The sequence below is a fragment of the Aphelocoma coerulescens genome, chromosome 3 (assembly GCF_041296385.1).
Source record: "Aphelocoma coerulescens isolate FSJ_1873_10779 chromosome 3, UR_Acoe_1.0, whole genome shotgun sequence".
Classification (NCBI taxonomy): Eukaryota; Metazoa; Chordata; class Aves; order Passeriformes; family Corvidae; genus Aphelocoma; species Aphelocoma coerulescens.
This window is the reverse complement of record NC_091016.1, coordinates 98,695,772-98,703,114: the sequence shown is the minus strand read 5'-3', so window position 1 is coordinate 98,703,114 and position 7,343 is coordinate 98,695,772. Positions and strand designations below refer to the sequence as shown.

Sequence of the window (7,343 nt, the reverse complement as noted above, 5' to 3'; positions counted from 1 at the left end):
ACTGGATGAGACAAAATTAAGATGGTGCCAATATTTGACTGTCAGCTTGTATGTGTGCTGTTTGGAGTTTCCCAAATTTAAATCAAATTTAAATTTTATTATTGAAATATGTTTTGCCCTTTGAATAAGATGTGATGTGACAGAAGCAAGCTGAATGGACTTTTCTTTCATTTATTTTGCTCTGAGTTTGTGGGCATTTATCCTGTGTATGGCTCTGTAGGAAGAATCTGTCCAACCTCATTTTTAAAACAAATTATGTGTATGATGTGTGGGGAAGCTATACTGTGCTGGATCCAGTAGCCCAAAAGAGGCTGAGCAGAGACACCCAGTAGGCACATACACACAGAACACAAATATGCACCTCATACATACTCCTGGAACAGTCCTGAGAGGGGGCCAGGCAGAGTGTCCATTCCTCTGAGTCCTTGTGTTCCAGTATGCCATGGGGTTCTCTGCCCCTCTGGGGTTGTGAGATAGGCTCGTGGTGAGCTGATGAATCCTGGATAGCCCTAGAAGGACCCAGAACAGGGCATTATTTGGATTTTCCTCCATGCACCATTACTTCTCTGTGTTTCTGTGTATACAGAAGAGCTTTTGTGGCATAACATACAGATTCTGGTGCTCACACAAGCTAATTTTGTGTCTAGTCTTTGATCAGCTTCAGAAAGTGCCATACTGAGGATGTGTGGAAAGACAGAAAATGTTAGAAGAATTTGCCTTTGGGATCATCTTTGACAAAGCCAATATTTCAATACCTCTTCCAATGTCATTTCCACAAGGTCATGATTTTATGAAGGAACAGGTTTCCAGCTCACACAGTGCACCCAGAGAGACACATCCTCTGGTGTCACAGAACAGTGGTTGCAAGAAAATGCAAGGAAGATACTGTGTGATTAATTAACTGGCTTCAACAAGACAAAACAGACCTTTTTTTTGTCATTTGTGAAGGTGCATAATGCAGTACACAAGCAGTATGAGCTGCATGGTTGGTTCTGACGGGATCAATGGAAATATCTGTCCCACTGCAAGCAGCCTAACAGGTGATAACATACATTTCTGTTCATGAAAGCAGCAAGGTGGATAGTGCAGACTTTTCAACCATGTATTTTCCTCTGAGCAAATAACCCAGATCCACAAAAGTGATCCTCTGATGCTCTGTGGCATCTCAAGAATTAATTAAAATGATACAAGATGACATTGGCATTTCCCTCATCATTCCACACAGCTCCTTCTGAAATCAGTACTGAGCATTTGGTTTTAATGGTACAGCAAGCAAAATGACAGCACAGTGATGTTGCTGGCATCCAAAAGTCTGGCCATGACAAAGGCTACCCATGGGCTCCCAGAAATGACCTGTACAGTTTCTAAATTTTAGGAATATATTAATCACTTTTATTCCTTCACAAGAAAGCAATAAACAATGTATAGATCAGTGGACACTGAAAGGGACTTTGGCTGAGCCCTGATCCAAATGATAGGTTACATTGTCATTTCTGGAGTCAAGCACAGAGGCAAGGGGATGACAGCAGCATTTCAACTGTAACACTCATGGGACAGAGCAAGGATCTTCAGGCTTCTCAGATCCAGCAGTACTCAGCTGAAGCAGCAGTCGAGCAGATGGAAAACTGCTATCTGCTGGATGCCATTGTAGTACCAGCCTTTTTTGGCTCTTTGGTGAGTTAGGAGAGATCACACATCGGTCCTATGGCATGCAGTGACTCTTCCAGAGCTTTGAGTGCTTGGAACCAGACACTCTTTAAAATGTCAGATTAATTCATCGCTTAAATGTGCAACAACTCCAGAGAAGCCAACAATTAACTGAGTGACCACTGGTCTCTATGTGGCTTCTTTAACTAATATTTGATGTGTCAGTGCAATGATACCATTTGACACTGTTGGTCATGTGTACTTCAAGGTCAAAAATATGCTCTGAGTGGGGAAGCTCCATCAACATAATAACCCTGATAGGTTAGTTGTTTACAAAGTAGCTTTGTAAGCTATCTCCAAAATAACTTCCACTTGGAAACTGCCTCTAGAGGCATCCTTCACAACTACTTCTTTGTTGATGGGTCATGGCCAAGTATTTAGTTGGATGAAGGATGAAGCCTTTTGCCTGAAGCAGCCATATGATCTCTGTTTTCTTTTGCTTTTCCACAATCAGCATCCGCTTTTCTTTCTCATTCTTCTTATGGTTTTATTGATGCCCGTACATGAATGTTCCCTTTCCCCTTCCAACCCTCAGCACACTAAAATTAGAGTGCAAACAGTTCTGTGTGCGTATATCCTTAAGAGCACTGCCCTAAGTTTTCAATGAAAACATTAGAAAATATTAGTCACAAGAAAATGTGACTGATCTGAAGCTATTCGTCAAAACAAAACTAAGGTAAGTTTTAAACTGATGTTTCACAGAGTCTCCTGTTAATGCTGTTTTCCTGGTGTCTAGTGAAGACTTCATGGAATGGTAAAGTATCCCCACAGGAGAACTGAAAGTTACTTTCAACTATTTACTTAAATGCATATGCTGTTACAGCAACCTACAGAGCCCTAGGATTAGTTCATCCTCACTGTCAAGCAAGTTCAGCAGGTCAGCAGTGGTGGAGCAATGTGCAGAATACCCGTGCTAAAGAGACCACCTCACGGCCCTTTGATGTTTAAAAATCTTTTGTTAATATGTCCCTGTGTGTTGTAAAGCTACCACATTTCTAAGCAGATTTGTGAGCATCCCAAAGGAAGCACAAATCTGAATCAGTAAGAGGTGGCCACATTCCATGTACATCCTCAAAGTCAAACTGATTTACCATTTTATTTAAGTCTTCCTGTCAATGACAGATACCCCCATATCACTACAGCAGTAGTAATAATAGCCCAAGTAAAGCAAGGTGCTTGCTGGGCCTTGCTATAACTTAGTGATCTATTTTATGTTACATGGGAGCTTAAAGGTGAACCTTATCGTGAATCTCCATGATTTAGCACATATTACAGAGACGCTTAGCATGTAATTCTGTTGTAAATTTATATTGATTTGCTGTGCAATATACAGAACCGTATGATGTAGCTTCATTGTGAGGTTCTTCTTGCTCACTTCCAATATCGTGCAGCTGTGACTGTAGCTCTGGTGTGAAATGCTCTGATTTACAGGGGGCACAGACGATTTCACTGTGCAATTCTGCTGTGACCCTCGAATGATGTGCTCACTGAGTCCCGCTGGAGGATAAGGCTGGACTTTAACAATCCACTGATGCTACCATATGGCAAAGTATCTGAAGCCAATGCAATACTTAAATATAAAAAACAGGTGTAAGAACATGGAATCTGGATTAAAGCACACTTGCTTCTGATCCAGACACTAACAAGGTGTCATAAAACATGATTTGTTCGTTCACCTTTTCCACAAAAATCCTAGTATCACCAACACTAAAAATCAATTACTCCCCTCTCCAAAAACTCCAAGATTTTTATCTTATGCACTTTCACCTAGGTTTTTCTTAGGCCAGGGGCACAAGTGTTCAAGTGACAGTTTGTAGGAAGTTGACTGCAGTCAGCAGCTAAGCAACCCCACAGCCGGTCACTCACCCACCCTTCCATCAGGATGGTGGAGAGAATTGGAAGTGCAAACACAGGAAGAATTTGTGAGTAAAGACAATTAAACATGTACAAGGAAAAAAACTCAAGTGATGTAAAGAAAATCACTCACCACCTCCCACAAGGAGATCAGTGTGCAGCCAGTCTCCAAGCCATGACTATTTTGAAAAGGCTCCGTAATAATAATAAATAATAAATCCAGATTTATTGCTGATCATGTAATATTGTCTATGATATCACTTTTGTCAACTTGGGCCAGCTGTTGCAGCTCTGTGCCCTCCCAACTTCTTGTCAAGCCCAGCCTACTTGCTGGCCATGCAGAGTGAGAAACAGAGAAAACCTTGATGCTATGTAAACCCTGCTCAGCAGTAGTTAAAACACTGATGGGTAACCAACACTGTTTTACTCACAAATCCAAAACACGGCACCATATGGGCTCTTGTGAAGGAAATCTACTCCATCCCAACCAGACCCAGTGCACTGTTGTACAGTATCTAAGAAAGCAAATTTCAGTATAATTGTCATCAGCCTTAATTTTGAGAATTAAACAATACAGTACAAAAAAGAATGTAATATTTTTTTGCCCTTTGGCAATTTCTATCTGTGGCAACAAGCAACAGCCAGAGGTGCATGGGAGCTAAGACCCTAACTGAAGTGTGCCACTAAAGTGCCTAAAATTCTCTGGGGTGAGTTTGAGCCCAATAGCCTTGAATTCAATTTAATATTCTACAGAAAGTCCATGTAGAGTGTGTATGGAAGAGGCACAAAACAGTGTCAGTATTAGCTGTGATTCTGTAAGTGGTAACAGCAAAACAAGAAACCCAAAATGAAACAACAACAAAAGCAAAAAACTAAGGACATAACACTTACCAGGATAGAACATCATAGCCAGTGTGAGATGATAGGAGGCTCTCTTTGTGGATGTTGTTATGATGAGAGCTTAGCATCAGCAAAGAAATCAAAAAGCACTCTGAAATCACAGATTAAATTGAACAATTGTTATTGTATACCTTCAATCAAAAAAAATTGGTCTGTAGTTGCAAACTCATCCAAGTGATTTCTCAACTTCAACCAGTCATTCTTCATCCAGGAGCTGGTCTTTTTTCTCAGGTGATGAATTACAGTGAAAGCATTCTCACCTGCTCAGTCCTCTGCACATCTTTCTCCCACTGCTCAAGACTAACACATATTTAGTGGAATTGCTTGCAAATAGTTCCTCTCCTCTTTACTTCCTTTACTGCCATTCCCTGGGATCACATCTGTTGATTTTCCACAGATGGTATATTCAAATGTGTTAAAACAGGAGAGTTTCAGAGCAGCTAAATTAATGCTCTGCAACAACCTTGCAGGATCAATTTTTATTTCAAGCATTTGAAGACTTTTGAACATAATTGAGCTCTTTAGTTAAAAAAACCAAACAAGCTAAACCAAAAAGCCATGAAGGTGTTGCAAAGAAAGCTTTGGAGGAAAAGGATTGCTAAGACTGGAATACTGCAACTTTGTGAAGAAATTCAATATTGAAAAATGTGAGTTGTGGTAGCAGGCTTGCAGAGCAAAGCCATATAGATATATATAGTCAGAACCACTGAAAAATGGCTATCCCACGTGCTGACAGATATCTAGAATGTGTATCTAAATTTCAATAATTCAGATTCTGGGTAAAGTTATGTTACTGCTCAGAAAGAGAAAGGTGGTTACAATAGGTATATCTAGGGTGTGTTTATTCTCTATGCATTTAAAATTTTCCTCCAGCAGACAGGAAAAAAATAACACAACAGTATAGGTAAAATGAAAGTCCCTATAAGCAAGCAGACTTCCCAAAGTGTTTGAGTAAGATGGAAACATGAAAGAAATTCCAGTGATGGCCTACATTAAATTACAAAAATGGAATACTGCCATTAAGTGACTTGTACTTTTGTTGCAATGTTATTAAAGATGATACACCTAAAGATGATACACACACGTGAATGTAGATACAAGCCTTTTACTAGATTAATATTTAAATGCTGTTATCAAGAATGAAAACCATTATTTTGGATCTCTGTTCCTTTACTGAAGAGGCCATGCAAATTCAACAGATAATTAAGCTTAGCTAAACAAATGACAAAGATATGCATTAGTTTTCAGCTGCCGCACTATCTTTTTAAAAAAATATTATAAGTACATATATGAAATATATGGGGTGGATTTTAATGGGGTGTTTTTCAGCACAGCATGACAGTTTGAGATCCCAGAGGAACACTGCACGGTGCACTGCTGCCCTCTGGCTGGAGCCTGAAAGAATAAAATTTGAATATTCACCTACGTACGTGGTATCATCACCTTGACATGCTGAAGACATATTAGCTAATAAATTCAATTCTCTTTTCACATCTCATGAAACCTGAAGTCTGGTTAGAAACATAGCATTTCCAAATTGAAAATAAGCTACTGTATGGAGGTGTCTGTAGCTTTTGTATTATTTTTCTGATCCTACATCACAAAAGAGATCAAGTCATGTTGTGTAGCAGGGGTATGAGGTACCTTCATTTTTCATTGCATATATTCAACATAAAATTTACCTGATCAATGATAGTATGGTGTTTCAGTGCATTTTCCCTGTGTCCCTAGTGTTCCATTACATGATATATCTAGCTGTAGCTGTACACCAGTTTTTCTGGCTGCTTTGTTAGTCTGTGTCTTCTGGTCTGTTTTCTTCTGGCATACATTCATTATTGATAGATTTTTTCCATTAAAAATAATGTGATTTAGCTAATTTTTTATCTCCTAAAATACATAAAGTATTTTCCCTTCCTATAAACTCAGCTAAGACCACAGTCTAAGAGTCAGTTCAATGATCACACAGCAACATGAGACCCAGCAAACAAGGAAAATGAGCCATCCTATTATACCTGTAAACACTATGAAGGTACCATGCATCAGGATATACTATCTCAATATATCCTAAATTACCCTTTGGAGTCCCTTATCAAAACAATGCCACTTTCCACGGACATCTCCCTCGTTCTAGGTTCATTCTCTTTAACACTGACATATTCCAGACTGTCTAATCTAAATCTTCCTTGATGAAAACCTGCTGTTATGTTCTAACTGCAATGGACAGGAAGAAAAGATATTATTCTGCTCCTTAGCTACATCTTTTACATGCCTGGAAACCATTAGTAAAACCTATAGTCTGTCTCCCCTTTCTGAGCTGCACACAATAATTCAGTTATTCCTAGTAAATAGGTCCTAGCTAGATGTATTCATTTGCTTTGGTCCCCAGGACTTTCTCCAATAAACCTGAATGTGTTTGAAGTGTGTCACCTCATTATCAAATCCTGAGAAGAATTTAATTGAGCAAAATGATTGGGTTTTTGTTCTTACAGGCTTACCCTTGTTAATATTTCCTGATCTGCCTCTTCAGTGAAATTGCTGAGCAGGTGAAATGAACACAACCCAGACTCCTCTCTGAACAAGCAAAAACTGAGGCACTTCGCATCCTTGTCTCAGTGTAGTGTCCTGCATTTGCTCTTGCTCAAGTACATATTTTTCCCAGAATGTTGTTGGCAACACCCTTTTTTTCTTTTTATCTTGCTCCCTGACACAAGTAGCAAAACTAAAAACAACAACAACAACCAAAACCAAAGTTTAATGTTTTCAAAGACAGTATGCCTGTTTCATTAGCTGTGATTAGAGAAAACAATGAACACTAGACTGCAGGACAGATTCCTGTTGAATCCTATTTTGTATATTCTTCAGTTTTGACAAGTAAATATTTT

General features: G+C 39.2%; 1 long non-coding RNA gene across 1 annotated transcript; it reads right to left on the bottom strand.

Moving 5' to 3' along the window:
- Nucleotides 1-424: 424 nt before the first annotated feature.
- Nucleotides 425-7,023, bottom strand: LOC138107688 (uncharacterized). The gene is made up of 3 exons (XR_011149660.1): nt 6,957-7,023; nt 4,453-4,552; nt 425-509 (listed from the first exon to the last, which is right to left on the bottom strand). It is a non-coding gene; the product is annotated as an uncharacterized lncRNA (long non-coding RNA).
- Between the last annotated feature and the right edge of the window lie 320 nt (nt 7,024-7,343).